General features: G+C 36.3%; 3 pseudogenes; 2 read left to right on the top strand and 1 right to left on the bottom strand.

Annotated features, from left to right (window-relative positions):
* Positions 1-264: 264 nt before the first annotated feature.
* On the bottom strand, positions 265-1,161 carry LOC125367049 (annotated as a pseudogene).
* A 6,462-nt stretch (positions 1,162-7,623) lies between these two features.
* Positions 7,624-8,570, top strand: LOC125367048 (annotated as a pseudogene).
* A 6,471-nt stretch (positions 8,571-15,041) lies between these two features.
* Positions 15,042-15,998, top strand: LOC125367047 (annotated as a pseudogene).
* The last annotated feature ends 2,090 nt before the right edge of the window (positions 15,999-18,088 follow it).

Raw genomic sequence — 18,088 nt, 5'->3', positions numbered from 1 at the left:
TCAATGAGAAATGTACTCATGGCGGCTGGGAATGTGGCTTAGTGGTAGAGTGCTTGCCTAGCATCTATGAAGTCCTGGGCTCCATTCCTCAGTACCACATAAACAGAAAAAGCCAGAATCCGCGCTGTGGCTCAAGTGGTAGAGTGCTAGCCTTGAGCTAAAGAACGACTAGAAGGAGATAAGTTTACATTGAAAATATGTTAACTGAAGCAAAGAATACCTCAATGCCATTCTTTTGAAAGCAAAGAGCCATGGGATTTCTGGTCAACTGATTGTCTTGCAGAGGGATTTTCCTAGGGCAGTTTTGACATCTGTGTTCCTCAAGCTGTAGATTAAAGGGTTCATCATAGGAACCACAATGGTGTAAATCACAGAGATCCTCCTTATCCAGAGACGCAGGAGTGGAAGGTTTGAGATACATAAATGCACAGAATCTGAAAAACAGAGATACAGCAGTTATGTGGGAGCTGCAGGTAGTAAACGCTTTGGATCTACCCTCAGTAGATTTTATCTTGAGGATACTGAAAACAATGAACACATAAGAGATAATGATAATAGTACTAAACAAAATGATGTCTTTGGCCCCTCCAATAAGAACCTCTATTTTTCTGGCATAGGTGCTGGTGCAGCAGAGCTTGAGCATTGCCATAACATCACAGAAAAAGTGGTTGATGGCATAGCATCACAGAAAGTCAGACTTAAGACAAATCCTGTTTCAAGCAGGGAATCAGTGAAACCCACGAAGTATGAAGAAAATACAAGATAGGTACACACTTTAGGGGACATGGCAGTGTTGTAGAGAAATGAATGGCAGATGGCCACACAGCAGTCATACGCCATTGCTGTCAGCATGTAGCATTCAGTAAGGACAAAGAAACCAAAAAAGTAGAGCTGGGCTATACATCCTGCATAAGAGATGGCATTCTTTTTCAGAACAAAGTTCATCAACATAATCGAAGTAGAATAGCAAAGGTCTACAAGATACAAATTAAAGAGTAAAAAGTACATGGGTGTGTGAAGGTGTGAATTCAATGTAATTAAAATGATCAAAAGCATATTTCCCAAGGCAGTGACTAAATATATTACTAGGAACAGAATGAACAGGGGTATCTGCAAATCAGACCGGTCTATTAAACCCACCAGAATAAATTCAGTCACAAGGGATTAATTTACAAGGCCCATTCTCCTAGATCATTCTTCTGTAAGAGAATCTGTGGACACATAAACAAGTGAAATCAGAAGACATTTAGATGTTTTTAGAAAATAGCCACCCACAAATACTAGGTCCATTCTGTGAATATCTGGAACTCACTCACCCAGTGCATAAATCATATCTTTAATCCTGTTTTCTAGAGTAACATCAAGCAACATAGTGTTTTCCTTATTATACTCTTAAACATAATATAGTTTATACTATCACCCACAGTCTACACAGCGAATCTCGGTGTTTTCATATGGTAGATGAGAGAATGGAGCTGGGGAGAGCTGACATTTTCTCTTATCATCTCCTCATTGCTTCAACCCTCTCTTCAGTAGTCAAAGTAGAGACAGAAATCACAGCAACCATTTGCTAAACACTGAGACTGACCATAATCTAGTGGTGGTGTATGTGTAAAAGTTGCTTCTATCTGATTCTTAGAAGGCTAATTATGTCATAGTAAAATATGAAACTGTAGAAAAATGCAAATTGTGTCTGCAGAGATAGGTCTGTTGTTTAAAACCCTGCATTCCTTACATTTTCTGACTGTGAATTATCTCAATTTTTTTTTCTCAGAAGACTCTTCTGCCTGGTTTACTTGAACATTACCATTGCATCAATTGTATTTCTAGTTCTCTGAATTTTTTCAAAAGTATTTAAAAAATAGGACGTGAAACAAAAACCAAAAAGCATGACAATGATAAAAGAAACAGTCAAACAAACACTTCGTGATTTCTCCTAGATGTGTTAGCTTCAAGAATATCATTCACCAAAGCGAAGCATAGATTATTACCACAAACAGTGAGAGAAAAAAATGTGGTGATTTAATTTTTGCCAAGGCATAAGAGGGTTCAATTTTACACAGAGTTATTTAACGCAACTAATAAACACCTCTTAACCATAATGACCAATGCCACATTTTGTAATTGGAAATTGCGGAGGAACCATTTTAAGTTTATCTTCTCACTATATGTGTGCTCACATATTAAAAACACAGGAGTAGGCCTACAAGTGATGGACATATTCATTAGATATTGTATTAGATCATTTTGAACTATTATTTTGGGAAAAATGACAAGTTGTATGACATGTATATTATCTCTAATGTTAATTATAACTCAAGTTGGTAAATAGATTACTTCCTAACAAAGAAAATTTTAAAAATTACCCTCTTTGGAAGAGAAAACGTTTTTCCTGCTTATAATGGTGATTTATCACTGTGGTCTTGGCTTCTAGGGCAGAACCTGAATCTCAGGTTTTCTTCTTCAGATTCAAAGATGAGGCTGCCTGAACATAAGTATTCATCTATCTGAGCTACTGGTCAGAATTTTTCATGAAAATGTGCAAGTTTCTAAACAGATGTGGGCAACAAACAGTTTGAGATAAAAATATTTGCAAACTATGGGCCACTAGAATGTTCACATGAGTTTAAAGACTTAGTGAAATTTAGAAGATAACTCAATCCCATCTCAGTGAAAAAACGAGATTTACTAAGACCATAAAGCTATTGCATTTACTGGGTAATATATAATGTGTCTTTTGTGCACTAGGGAATCATTATTATGCTGAAGTATTACATTCTCTTTAGGGATTGTACATCCTTTGTACTGGATCAATTATTGCATCTCTTTATCATTTTGGTCTCTTAAGGGACATTTTTTAGCTCTTTTACTCTTTGTTTTCCTATCATTAATAGCAATGGTAACAACCAGATTCCCTGACTTATATTTTAAACATTTTCAACTTCACATAAACTTACTTCACATATATTTTAACCTGAGACATGTCTGAAATCAATGTTATTGGTTTGCATCACTTCTAAAGCTATATATAACACTAAATGCATCCTGAATATTTTATCCGATCTGTAAATGTTATAAAAGTAAAGGTAGAAAATTTGCACGTCTTATTAAGAAAGAATGAGGGTTATGGACTTAGGGGATCTATTCTGTGTTTGAATATTTTCCTGCATTTCCTGACTCCAGTGCTTTGGATATACAATGTAGAATCTCTGTGTCTCCTTATTTTTGTAAATAGGGGTGGTCAAAATAATATTTCATTCTTCAGCTCAAATGTTGTTAAATAAAAAATTAAGAATGATGCTTCAAATAGTGTCCAATATATGGGAAATAGGCTAATGTGAGTGAGGTACTCAAAATGGAATAGAATATGGAGGTGTTAGAACCATTAATACACTTTTTTAGTCTAAAACAAGAAGGTAAAATACAATAAGAATGTTTTAGTTAGTGCTCCAAGACACAAAATAAACAAACCTAGTAGGGTGTAAAGTAAGTGTACTGAGGGGCTGGGCACATGGCCTAGTGATAAAGTGCTTGCCTCATGTACATGAAGCCCTGGATTCAATTCCTCAGCACGACATATATAGAAAAAGCCAGAAGTGGTGCTGTGGCTTTAGTGGTAGAGTGATAGTCTTGAGCAAAAATAAGCCAAGAACAGTGCTCAGGACCTGAGTTCAAGCCCCAGGACTGGCAAAAAAAACTGTACTGAGAGAAAAATTATTTAATGCAACACCTAAACCTTCTCTAGATGGGTTTCAGATATTTTCCTACCAATATCCTTGAATATTTGGACTTCTAAAGGTGTAAAGAAGCTAGTATATCTCAAGGTCTTAGGGGTATATCTCACAATTCGAGGAATTCATGCTAAGCATAATAATCAAGACAATGGAAACTAAATAATGCTGCTCTATCTCTATGCTAGCAATAAGAAATGAGTAGTATACTGGGTGCCATGGTCAGTGCGAATGAAAACCCAGGTGCTGTATTCCAAAAGATAAAAAGATGTAATTGTGAAAAATGCTTAATCTTAGTATTTATAATAGAACATTTGTTATCAATAGTCAAAAATACTTCAATAGCTGACTGAAATTTGCCAGCAGGATACATTTTAAAAATAATCTTATACATACACACATATCAAAAAAACACATAGAAGATATGTTTGTAGAGTTGATTGAAATGTTAATTAGCTTAATTTTTTGTTCATTTCAGAATGTATGATCCACATGACTAACACAAACACTATGATTTATCCTCACATATATGATTTTTCTGTCAAAGCTATATTAAATGTGCTGCTATGTTAAAAGTAAGACATTACTCTTGGCTTTGAAATCGACTCTCCTTTAAAGAAAATAAAAATCTAGGTGCTTGTTTGTCATGGAGATTTATTCCTTGTCTGAAAAATAAATTAATGCTAGAATCAAGACTTCAATCCCTCTGGTTTCAAAAAGGAGCAGCCTAACCCTAATGTTGCACACTCCCTGGAAGTTATTTTTAAGCTATTGACTGTGGTTTTCAGTTCTAACTCCTTATTCTGTAAAGTAGCAATGAAAGATAAACAAATTTCATTTTTGTCACAATTGCCACCTGATGAGACACTTCAACATCTTATCCCTTTAATTATACACAACTACTTGCTGCAAGGTACAAGCAGGTTTAGTTTCAACCACCCTGCTCCTACAGTATGTGTGTGTGTGTGTGTGTGTGTGTGTGTGTCTCTGTATCTGTGTGTCTGTGTGTCTGTGTGTGTTGGGGGGGGACTTCTTTTTTTTTTTTTTTTGGCCAGTCCTTGGACTCAGGGCCTGAGCACTGTCCCTGGCTTCTTTGTGCTCAAGGCTAGCACTCTGCCACTTGAGCCACAGCGCCACTTTTGGCCATTTTCTGTATATGTGGTGCTGGGGAATCGAACCAAGGCCTCATGTATATGAGGCAGGCACTCTTGCCACTAGGCCATATCCCCAGCCCCAATATTTTTTTTAAAAAACTGCAAAAAATAGAATACTTGGACAAATATACCAAAATTTCCTGCTTTTTATCTATTAGCAGAGAATGACATTGTTCAGGATCAATATTTTCTCCTGCTTAGAGTTTTCCTCAAGGTAGCTTTAATACTAGTCATCCTCAATTTGTAGATTAAAGGGTTCATCCAAGGGAAATGACTGATATAAAAAGACATCATTCATTGATATAGCAGAAGTGGTTTTGAGGCTTTGGGACCTGCCCTCAGAGGAGCTGATATGGAAGATGTGGAAGAGGATGAAACCTTAGTAAATAAGGATTGTGACACTGGGTACAAGGATGCTGATGCCAATCATAATGAAAACCTCCAGTTCATTGACACATAGACCACAAAAGAGAGCTCCAATGAAGGGAGGGTGTCACACAAGTAGTGTTTGATGGTGTTTGCCTCACAGAAGGTCACACTCAGTAGGGGCCATAGCACTAGAAAATTCCATGAAGAAGGAACCAAGTCTAAAAAAGCAACACAGTTTGGGGGACATGGCACTGTTATAGAGAAATCGATTACAGATGTCCATATAGTAATCAGAGGCCATTGCTGTCAGCACATAATGCTCACATATAATAATGTACACTCTGTAGGAGATAGTATGCTAGCCTGAATAGATATTTTGTTCCCTGCTAGGCCTTCAACATAAGCTCATGAAGATAAGTTTGGTCTTCAAAGACCCAATCTCTGAGAAAGGAAAGAAATTTAGTGTTCATGTCAGAACTGCTGTGATCTCCTTCTAAGTAAAAAGTAGATCACTGATTTCACTTTCCATGTGGGGTTGAAAAATTAGATTGTAATGTGTATGGGAAGCAGTGTGCTACCTCTTACATATTCCACTGAGACCACTAACTGCAACCAGAATGACAATGGAATTTATTTCTAATGACACAGGAGAGAAGTATGGGAATACCCTATAGGAAACACACTGTATTCACTTAGTCTTTCATAAATTATAAGTACACTAATCTAAGTGCTTCAGACTTTTTTTTCTAGTTATAGTATAAAGGAAAAGAAATGCTTGCCTTGATGAAAACATTAAGGAGACTAGTCACTATTTTGGTCCACTAAACTGTGCCCCTGACGTTTTTTCCATAAAAATAGATTCAGTTTTTTTTCCAAGCAAGGACCCACTAACAAGGATGAAAAAATTTGCTCTGTCATAATTAGAGACAAACTTTTACTAAAATGTTATCTGTATAATTAGCAGAAATTGTAATGACTTATTTTATTTTCATTTTTATCAGTCACAGCACAGACATCTAACATTTATGCCCAGGAGACTATAAATACCTATTGGGAAGTTCACAGCTATTATCATAAAGTAGGAGGTAAACACAGACACTAAGAGGAGCTCTCTGGGGGACTTTCTAATTAAGACTAAAAGAACTAGAAGTCTTAAATTCCAATGATGGATGATTTTGTAACTCTGGCAGCAAGTCTGGAAATTTTATTATTCTCCTGTTGGCCGATGTATTATTCAAAGTTGGATTTCTATTTCCTGGTTATTCTCAGGCACCGTAATTGTTAATGTTATATGATGACATTTTAGCAAATCAACTGGGAAGATTCTGTAACTGGATGTGGTCAGCACGAACAATTCCAAAGCCAGTTCATCCTACTGAACAAAGGCAGGTGAGAGTCATAAGGGAGATGAGTACTGATTTACTTGAGTTGTAGCCAGGTGAGTTAATATCATCTCCATTACTTTTGGTCACTGTGCACATTGAAATGAATGAAAAATGAGAATTAGTCTCTGGAATAATAATAATCAATAGTATGGAGCTCTGCTGCCTCACTGCATCTCCTCTTAAACTCAGTGCATGCCCTCATCTTTTGTTGGGTAGCAAGACCAAGAAGAATAGCTCCAAGTGACATGAAGGAAACGGGAGTGTCAGTGGAGGGAAAATTTGTTCTTTTCTTTATATGATTTATGTAGAGAGAATTTGCATGTCATAAAAGTACAGAAACATCAGTACAAATATCACCTGTACTGACGTCATGTGTTCCTTTCACATCTCCATGGAAGATTTTTGAAAGAACATTCACAAACCTTGCTTCATTTTCCATCTAGCAAGAAAAACACATAGAAAAGTGAGTAAAAACATTGATGTTTATGATTAATTATAAATATGAAGCTACCACATCTCTCCCCAATACCTGTTATCATTTGGACAGACATCACTGATTTAAGGAAATCCTTTCTAGGAAGAATGTCTGTATGATTTGCTGTTCTACAGCAATTTCCTGTTTTATTCTGATCATCTGAAGGGAATAGAGTAGTGAAAACATGAATAAGGATCAGAATTGATGACATTTTGAGAGCCACATCTCCACAGACTCAGCACATCAGTAGGGAGAGTTTTACTTTAGCCACACCACTTCCTTAATCTCTAGGGAGGACAAGAATGAAGGTTTTTCACAGTCAGCTCATGTAAAAATACAAAGCGATAGAGTCATTGGAATGTTGATAAGTAGGATAAGACTCACCATTCAGACATCATAAACAAAAAGGGAAATACTTGAATTGTACCACTTGTCCATAATTGAGAGATTGAAGGCGGGGATTTTGGAAACCTCTTAATACATTACTGTGTCATTTCAGATTTACAATGATGAGAATACTGGGTGTAAATGACTCCTTGACTGAGTTTATTCTTGCTGGAATAACAGATCAGCCAGAACTCCAACTACCCCTATTTTACATATTTCTAATAATCTATATTGTCACCATAGTGGGTAATCTAGGCTTGATCACTCTTACTGTTCTAAATTCTCACCTTTGCACTCCCATGTACTATTTCATCTTCAACCTCTCCTTTACTGATCTCTGTTACTCTTTTGTTTTCACTCCCAAAATGTTGAATTTTGTCTTAAAGAAGAATGTCATTTCCTACATTGGGTACAAATTTCAGCTCTTTTTCTTTATCTTTTTTGTAACATCTAAATGCTACATGTTGACCTCGATGTCCTATGATCGCTATGTGGCCATATGTATTCTATTAGTGTATAATATAACCGCCTCCCAACAGGTCTGTTCCGGGCTGTCTTTTGCTGCCTACACAATGGGGTTTGCTTGAGCCATGGTCCACACGGGCTGCATGCTTAGACTGACCTTTTGCAATGTCAAGGTCATCAACCACTACTAGTGCTTTCTATATCAGCACCTATGAGATTGTAGTCAGCATTGTTGTAGGCATTAACATCACAATCCCCAGTTGTACCATCTTATTTCTTATGTTTTTAACATCAGTACCATTCTCCAAATTAAATCCACTCAAGGAAGAGCAAAAGCCTTCAGTACCTGTACTTCTCACATAATGGCTTTTGTTTTTAATCTGCGTAATTCATGTAATTCATGCATCTTAAATACTCTTCTGGATCTATGGAGCAGGGAATCTTTTCTTCTGTTTTCTACACTAATGTTGGGCCCATGCTTAATCCTTTGATTTATAGTTTGAGGAACAAGGATGTCAAAGTGGGATTGAAAAATGTTCTGGTAAAAATCCAAAGGGGAGACATATTTAGAAGCAATAATGAGGCAACCAGTCACAAATTTTAATCATTTTTTACCCTTTATCTATGAAAAGATTTTATTGAGAAACATGAGACTCTACAAATGATGGCATGTGTTGTTTAGTTGGCTTTTCTTTTCCAGTGTAGCTAGTATTATTTTTCTGTGTTTTTAGTATATCTAACTTATATGCTTCATCGTGAATAACAGATCCCTACAAGAGCATAAGGATTTGATGACTTCTTTATTACCAACCATGAAAAGGCAAATATGGAATAAGATCCTATTTATCTTACATTTAATTCTATTTTTATTAACTTTTTTCTTTGCTATATGACAGTTTTGTTTGTTTTGAGAAAGGTGAAATGTGCCCCACATTCTAGTTATTTCTGAAAGTATTATTCAATTTATTATTGAAGGGCATATATGTACTTTTCACCTTTCATTGTCAAAGGCAGCTTTACTGGAAGGTCCAGAAGGAGTACATGTGCATTTTAGATTTCAAGAAGGACCCATATTCGTTCCTATTGTAAATCTTGAATTCCTTACTTGCTAGTGTGGCAACCAGTATTCAAAAAGGAATGGATAGTTTTTGTTAAGAATCTTAAAATATTAATTCCCAGCATGGAAACACCAAATATTGAATCATTAAAAATACTTCATACAATTTAGATGTACCCAATAAAGTTTACCATGAAAAAAAGTATCTTGATCATGTTGAACTCTACTTGTACTTTTCTCCATATCAATCTGTATAATGCTAAAGTCAAAAACTGTACTTAAAACACAGGCTATTTGACTTAATTTCTTCACTCTACTACTGCTTTTTTCATCTGTATATTTAGAATGTTAGATATATGTGAAAGTTAAAATATGTTATTGGATAATGTCAAGAATAATTTACCATTATAACTAATATAACACTTACCTCTGTTTAAATTGAGGGAAGTTTTGACACCTATGAATAAAATTTCGATGTGTATCTATATGCAAAACTTTTAGACTAATCTTTCTTTCACATGAAAAATTATTAACAATATAGTATTTGGGCTTGAAAATTGAAATAAATTGCATATCACAACTTTAAAAATGCATTAAATAGTCAGTGCTCTAGGAAGTGACTATAGTCCTAGCAGCAGTTCACTTGAATATGAGTTTGAACCCATCCTAGGCAGTATTGAGATTGACAGATCCACTCTGTAGTACCATATTAAGATTAAATATCTTTGTTTGAAATTTCATAGCTTTTCTTTCAAATGGTTCTCCTTTCCTTCACTTCTCCCATCCCTTCTCTTCCCTTGTAACAAAGGCTTGAGTATCAGACATCAACTTCAATATATGGATTTAGATTCTCTTTCCATTTTATTTTACTTTGATACTAAATACTTTTCCGCTTATAACATTAGCCATATGTTTACATTTTGAAATATATGGCACTTCTCTGAGCATTTTTAACAATTCAGTATCTCATTCTCCATTTTACTTATAATATCTGTTAGTTCAGTTCTGTATTTTATGTGTATTCTGTATTTTATTTGATAATATGGTATGATTTAACTCTTTTGAGTTAAATTACCACTAATTTCTTTAAGGGTAGGTATTTTCATTTTTCAAAAAGTAAAGAAAGATGAAAATACTCCATGATGTGTCTCAATTAAAGGGATGACCATTTGACATACTTTGCTGTAACTGAATATGAAAATTATACAGACAAAGAAAGGAAAGTATTAGAGAATTCTGCAATGTAAAGACTAGGCTGGGATCCTTCTGTATTCATTCAACATTTCTCCATAGGTGCATTGATATTATTAAAGGCGTAGCAATGACCTTCATCATAAGCTCCATTCTGGAACATAAGCTATAGCCTAGACACAAGGACCTTCTGAAATATGGTTTTACATGTTGTAATTTGGGGACATAACCAATTTTTGTATAACCTTAATAAGAGTTCTTCTTAATATTTTCATAGAAGAAACATACTTTAATGAATTGCCAGAACTTCCTAGGGAGGTCTGGCCTTCGACTCCCAAACTCAAGCCTTAGGATGGACAGATCAGCTGTGGGAAAATGTCGTTAACTTAACCACTTGCTTAGTCAAGAGTAGACAGAGAGCTGGTTGACCATTTCAGGAAATTGTGGAGGAATGACCCTCCATAAAGTATGTATAGAGGTGGTCTAGTATGCAGACCTGAACACAGCAACCCATCCCTTGGCATAGGGAGTCTCTATTCACACAGACATGTGGGCATCACCACTCCTCAAGAATCCAGTCCTACTCTGGTGCTGCATATCCAACAGGAGGTTGGGGAAAATTTGAGACACCTACAAGAGTGGGTTAATAAGGTTAATTCCTACACACATCCTGTCTAATGTCAAGGATCAGGACACATTCAGGATGAGAAACAGAAACCAGGATAGGAGCACAGGGTGGATCCATCAGGGGGACCACTTGAAAGAAGAGTGGTTGTCGTCCACACTGGAAACTCCCCGAATGGAAGATTTTTTGGGCATAGTCACCCTACACCTCACTAAATTCAGGACTTCACCTCTTCATAGAAGGGCCATCCTTAACCAAGAACACAAATACACATCCATGCATGCCCCTGATGAGTAGGCAACATGTAAGAAATTCCATACAAGACACATTGAGTTTTCACCCACTCTATACTGCCTCAGTCCCCATAATGATGGCCTCTCTCAATCCCTGCAATGTGAGTGGCTTAGGCATGTCATTGGTAGCAGGCTGGTCCAAGGCCGGAAGTCACATGAATGTTAAACTTTAGGCACCCCGAGGACCCATGTGGGCTCTCCAAGACCACCATGAGAGAATATGTTGGGGCACCTGGCATTTGTGTGAAAATATGGGAATCTTCAGGCATTAACTCTCTCTGCTATGGAGCTAACCACACATGGAAGGAGTTGCCATAGAGAAGCAAGATCAGAATGTTCTATTCTGGTGTACAGGTCTGGCTAAATAGACTGATTCTATCTCCAAAAAAAGTGTCTTCCCCCACGTGTGTGTGTGTGTGTGTGTGTGTGTGTGTGTGTGTGTGTTTCACAGACCTAGAGCCTGAAATCAAGGTCTGGGCATAGTGCCTGATTTGTGCTTCAGGATAGTTAGCGATCTTCCACTTGAACCTCAGCTCTACCTCTGGATTCCTGTGGATGGACTGGAGATAAGAAACTTTGGCTATCTTATGTCATCCACTGAAATAGCTAAAGTTACCAACATGAGATACCAGCCACAGGCTTCAAGACTTTCTTTTATTTTGTTGCTTCATTGTAAATATCACCAATGAATGAAGACCTGGATCCAAGTCACAACACTCAAACGAGCCTCTTCATTCCTAACAATCAGCCCTGATTCACACACCATTCCATGGAGTGTCTTCTAGGTGATTCCCCAGAAGTAGAGAAATTGTCCTACCAAGGACTGACAAGGAGACAATAGGGAAAGTTGTGGGGAAGTTGTGGCAGGGAAAAGATGACAGGAGAGTGACCTACAGGGCCAAATTCTCTGCCTAATTATGAATTCAAGACAAATTATCCAGTTTACCAAAAATAGATTCTTTTGTGTTTCAAAAAAAAATCCTGGAACTGTGGGAAAAAAATAGGTAGAGCACCTGTCTAGTCCACCTGGGGTCAGGCCCTAAACTAAAACCCAGAATTGATAATGAAAAATATTTAAAGAAAACATTGATGAGGAATCTAGGGATGAGTTTGTCTATCATACATAAGGGGATGGCAAGTGAATACATAGCACCATGGGAAACAAAAGCAGAAAAATAAAACAAAAAAACTTGCTGATCCTTGGAAACACTGCTTGCCTGTAGAGAGAATACACTAGATCACAATGAAGACAATAAATTTTCTGTATCTATTGTCCTTTTAAATATTTAAAATAGAAATAGGAAGGACAGTTACTGATCACATTTTCTTGTGTCTATTGACCATTTTTGTTTCTTCTTAGAAAACTCCCATTAGCAAACTGGACTATTCATTAATTGGGCTGTTGGGTTTTTGAAGGTTTATGTTTTTAGAGTTCTCTGCATGCTCTGGATATTAGGCCGTTATCCTATGTACAGCTGGCAAATTTTGTTAAGTGATGTAAGTCAGGCCCAAAGAGACAAAGAATCCATCTTTACCCTTGTATGTGGAAACTCAATTTAGCCTACAAACTCCTAAGTAACTATATTGGCTGGTATAGAAATGTATTAACTGAAATATGGTACATTCAAAGGAGATCTCAAATAGTGAAGCTGCCTGGAAAGGCAAAATGAAAATTCGGCAAAATCAATATTCAGAAAAATAGAAACCCAAGAAGTGGGAACTTGACAGGGGTGGGGTGGGGTCAAGGGGAAATGGGTAGACAAGTGAAGAGGAGAAGAGTGAGAAATGTAGACAATAATACAGTGTATATCCTGCAACATTAAGATGAATGAAGGATGGGGTGAGGAGTGAGGGATGGGTGACAATATTGAAAGGAATGCCATTGATCATGACTCAGTGTATTCAAAAACTATTTGTTCAGTGGCAATTCCTTTGTACAACTACTTAAAGATAATAAAATTAAACATTAATAAAATAAAATAAGCTCAACAAAAAGAAACAATCATAAAAGCAGAAAACAGTGACATAGATTTTCCTGAAGTGATCTGGTGAGGGAAAGAAGATAGTTTAATATTTGCTCTACTTTGAGGAATGGGAAATCCACAATGAGAGGGAAAGTCTAATATTAGCTCTACCCTGAAGGATGGACAATCCCTAGTGAGAAGGTAAAGCTTGAGAAAACACTGAGAAAAAACATGAGAAAACAATTCCCTTGGCAATTCTTCATGCTACTACATGTAGTTGTGAATATAATCCAAAGCTTTCCTTTTAAGACTTGGCATCTGTTTGCTGGAAAGAGTTTGAGAAAGCTGTGGTTTGCTTATAACCAAGACTTTCAATTACTTTGAACCTGGGCAAAATCTTCTGTTATCTCTTAAAGTGGCAAAGTGATCAAAAGAATTGATGTTTATTTTTGTCATATTTTAGGGAACAGAATTATTATACATTAGGTCCCCGCTGACAGATTTCCAGGAAATATAAGATATTAAGTGTGTTTTTCTCTTCAAAACAAAGGAATCTAATAGTTAGAAGGAGATTCCATGTTTCCATGAACGAGAGCATGTATACATAACAACTATGAATAAGCATTGTTCTTCTCACTTAAGGAGTGTAAGTTGCAAACCTGTTGATAGCATAATTTCTTTTATATTTAGCACTTTGGGGTCTATTTCTACCATGTAAATTTTGGATGTATATCTTTGAGGAAATAAGCTTACAAGAGACATATCAGTTGCATGAGATGCCCAATTTGATCATCTGATTAACACATAAGTTGCGAAATGACTCCACAACCAAGTTGATTAGCATACTTCATAGCTACAATTATGTATTCTTGTGTTTTTGCGTGTATATATTTAGTGACCATATAAAGGAGGTAACAAGTAGTACAAGAAATGTACCCAAGGCCTAACGTATGAAACTGTAACCTCTCTGTACATCACTCTGACAACAAATAAGAAAAAAGAAAAGAAAATAAAGGATATTTCCTTTTATTAAATATTTAGTATTTATACAGAAGTCACTTGGTAATATATAGCATGATAGATCTCTTAAATCCAATCTTGTTGAATAATTGGAACTTCTGACTCTTTGGCCAATACCATCTGATATTCTCTCCACTGTTCTCAGTAGAGCGTTCTCTATTCTATGCTTATGGCAATGTTAACAGGTAAGATCATTCAGTATTTTTCTACCAGTAGTTCCTTATCTTCTTTAGCATAATGTGTTCATTTTTCCAGATAAAGCTAAGTGATGAAAAATATGCTGTTTCCATCCCATGTTCTGCAATCCTACAAGTTAAAATGAAATAGGTAGAAAAATATCTTTGGAAAGGGAGCCAACTATGTTCAGAATCAGTTGACATGGGGTCTGCAGTACTTTAAATAGAAAGTTTCATCTCATTGGAGAGGGCTCTTACTGCTCTAGATTTAAGAATTTTCTCATGACATTGGGCAGGAGCACATATTTCTGGACTCTATTTTTGCTTTAGATTAGAAGGAGTGTTCATGCTTCTAAGTTTAATAGTTTAAGCACCAGGGTAATGAGGAATCTGGCTTCGGTTTCGGTAGTCAACAAAAAGTGAAACCTTAAAGCGAGAGGAGAGAAGAAGCCTATCTTCTTTCCCTTCGTTTCTCTAAATCCTTTTTGCCTATGACCACACTAGCTTTAGCTACGTAGGCTAAATTGGAGATGGACTTAAATATATTTAATGTTGATGACACCAGTAAGAGGTAGCAAAAGTCATTCAATATCTACCAAGAATGAAAGGCAGATTCTAAGATTTTCAGGAAAATGCATTTGCCTGTCTCCCAGCAGAAATTTCAGGCTTGTGGAAGATGAAGAATTTGGAATATCTACAGCATTTTCTAATGACAATGTTTTCCCTCTGTCTACAATATCTCCTATAGAATGGGTCCAACAAATGGCTCTTTTGTGACTGAATTCATACTGATGGATTGAACAGAGCAGTTGAATTTACAAATACGCCTGGTTCTTCTGTTTCTAATTGTGTATGCGGTCACGGCATTGGGAAATTTGGGGATAATTCTCATTGAATTGAATTCACATCTTCACCACACCATGTACTTTTTCCTTTTTAATTTGTCCCTCGTCTACCTGTGTTACTCTTCTGTGATTACCCCTAATATGCTGATGAACTTTGTACTGAGCAAGAACATTATCTCTTACATTGGATGCATGAGTCAGCTCTACTTTATTATGTTTTCATTAATTCTGAATGCTACATGTTGACATCGATGGCTTATGACTGCTATGTGGCCATATGCAGTCCAGTGCTCTATAATATTTCCATGTCCCCTAATGTGTGTTCCTACCGTATCCGTGGTTTCTACCTGGTGGCATTTTCTGGTTCCATGGTCAATTTTGGATGTGTCCTGAGATTGACCTTCTGTGATAAAAACATCATCAACCACTAATTTTTGTGATGTGCAGCCTTTATTACAGCTGTCCTGCACTAGCACCTATGTCACTGAGCTGGAGATTTTCATTGCAGCAGTCATCAATATCATTGTGCCTACTTTCATAATCTTAATTTCTTATGCTTTTATTATTTCCAGTATCCTAAACATGAGCTCTTCTGAGGGCAGGTCAAAAGCCTTCAGCAACTGCAGCTCCCACATCATTGCTGTCTCTCTCTTCTTTGGATCAGGGGAATTTATGTGTCTTAAACCCTCATCAGCTGGGTCCCTGGATGAGGGGAAAATCTCCTCTGTGTTTTACACCATTGTGGTTCCCAAGATGAATACTTTTATCTACAGCTTGAGAAACACGGATATTAAAGCAGCCTGGAGAAAAACTTTACAGAGAAGGAAGATTTGCTCTGAAACTAAAACACTTTGCACCTGAAATCATAGTACAGAGAACTTATAAGTTTCACATATTACTCACAGGGTTTTAATCTTATATCATTTTGACTTTCTGGAGAGAAATTTAGAGGGTGCTGTGTTTACACTCATTTTAACAGTAAGTTTTCTGTGATTCTTGGCCATTAGCACAATTTCTATTATTAAAAACCATTTTACATGTCTAAGATTACCAAGAAAGGGTGTATTTGTTCTTTTATTGTTTTAATTATGGGCTTTATCTTATAAACTAATTAATGTTTTGACAGTAACAAATAAAGCAATTCTGAAGAAATCTCATATATGGTGCTTAAAAGGAAATGTGAGACACAAGTTCCATTGTTTCTCTGTCTTCCCCTAGGCAAGAATATGAAACATTCAAATGCCAGAGAAAAACTGTTGAACCAGTGGAGTTGAAAGGTAATTGGTACTGGTTGAGATGTAGTAATTTGGGAAAAATAATATAAAATATTTCCTGATCTTTTGAGACAAGAATAGCTTGCATATAAAATGTAAGCCTTAACTTTTAGAAAGATGAAGAGGGTCCTACACTATGCAATTGATACCATACAACTATTATGTAAAATGCAATTTTTAAAACTGTTCTGTGTGTGTGTGTGTTGCACAGAATTTCATTGAAAACAGTGTGAAAATGGTTTCAATAAAAAGAGGGTTAAGAAAATAAAACAGAACAGACGCACCCTTTTTACTTTGATGTTTACTTATTGATATTTAAAATGCACACCTGATAAAAATTGGTTGCCTTTTGTGCAAAATTTGATTAGTTGTGACAAGTGTGTGGGGTTGGGTACCCACCACCAATGAAAATGCAAAACAATTCCCACAACCCCAGAATTCAGTCTTGGATTTTTTTATTACAAAGCTGAAAATTAACCAGGTGAATTAGATTGGTAATCCTAGCTACTTGGGAAGCGGAGATCCTAGGATCACAGTTTAAGTCCAGCTGATGTAGGCCAAGTTCATCAAATTCTCAGCAGTTGCTGACATGGCTTCTGAAATCCATCATGATACCTCTCTTGCTAAATGCCTCCGTGTGTGTGTGTGTGTGTGTGTGTGTGTGTGTGTGTGTGTGTGTATTTTCATGTATGCAGATAAATATAAAAATTTTGCCCAAAGAATTTTAATGCTGGACAATGCCTAAACCACATAGTGGTTTGCAGGTCAGACTTTGCATATTTATGAATTACTGGTGTTAAAGTATAGTCATATTCCTTCTAAATGGATGATGAAAAGCAAAGAGTAAAAAGAAATTACTGTTTTTCCAAATGACAATAACAAATTGAAATAAAGCACTGCAAGCCTTTGTAAGAAACAAGTTCATCTTAAAGTTATTTGATTATAAGATCATTTTCCTTCAGAATAAAAAGCTACAATGACAATAAATGAGAGATAACATTTTTCTTTATAGATATTTGTTAAATGGGTGAAAAGAAATACACTATGGATAAAAACTGTCAAAACACCTTAAGTGGATATTCAAATAATCATTACTATAATAAGAAACAATGGTATTTCCAATTCAACTAACAAGAAAATAGATTGTATATCTGTAACTACAGATACTTCCTGATGAATACTCTTTCCTAATCAGTGTTTTTCTCACCATAACATTGAAAACTTTATTCTTGAAAATGTGGGTTAAAATTTTCCTCATAGGAATTACAATGGGATAAAAGAAAGAAGAGATTTCCTCCCTCATTCGTGTAGGGCTTGTGTGACATACACAATGCACCTGTTCCAAAGAACAGGAAAACAGCAATTATGTAGGCAACACAGGTGTTCAAGATTTAGATCTGAATTTAGAGGAGCTACTGTAGAAGTGGCTGGAAAGAGTGAAGCCCTAATTGATGAGAATGATGAGAATGGACAGAGGAATATTGTCGCCAGCACAATGCATACCACGGCACTTTGACATAAGTGCTGCTGCAAGACATCTTTAGCAAGAGAGCATGTCACAGAAATAGTCATTGATGGTGTTTGTGTCACAGAAGTTCAGTGTGCACATGGACCCACAAAAACTCAATAACCCTATGAATAAATGGGCTAAAGACTTAAAGAGAGATTTTTCAGAGG

Source organism: Perognathus longimembris, chromosome 18, assembly GCF_023159225.1.
Source record: "Perognathus longimembris pacificus isolate PPM17 chromosome 18, ASM2315922v1, whole genome shotgun sequence".
NCBI classification, from domain to species: Eukaryota; Metazoa; Chordata; class Mammalia; order Rodentia; family Heteromyidae; genus Perognathus; species Perognathus longimembris.
Note: the sequence above shows the minus strand (reverse complement) of the source record. Positions and strands in the feature narration are given on the sequence as shown.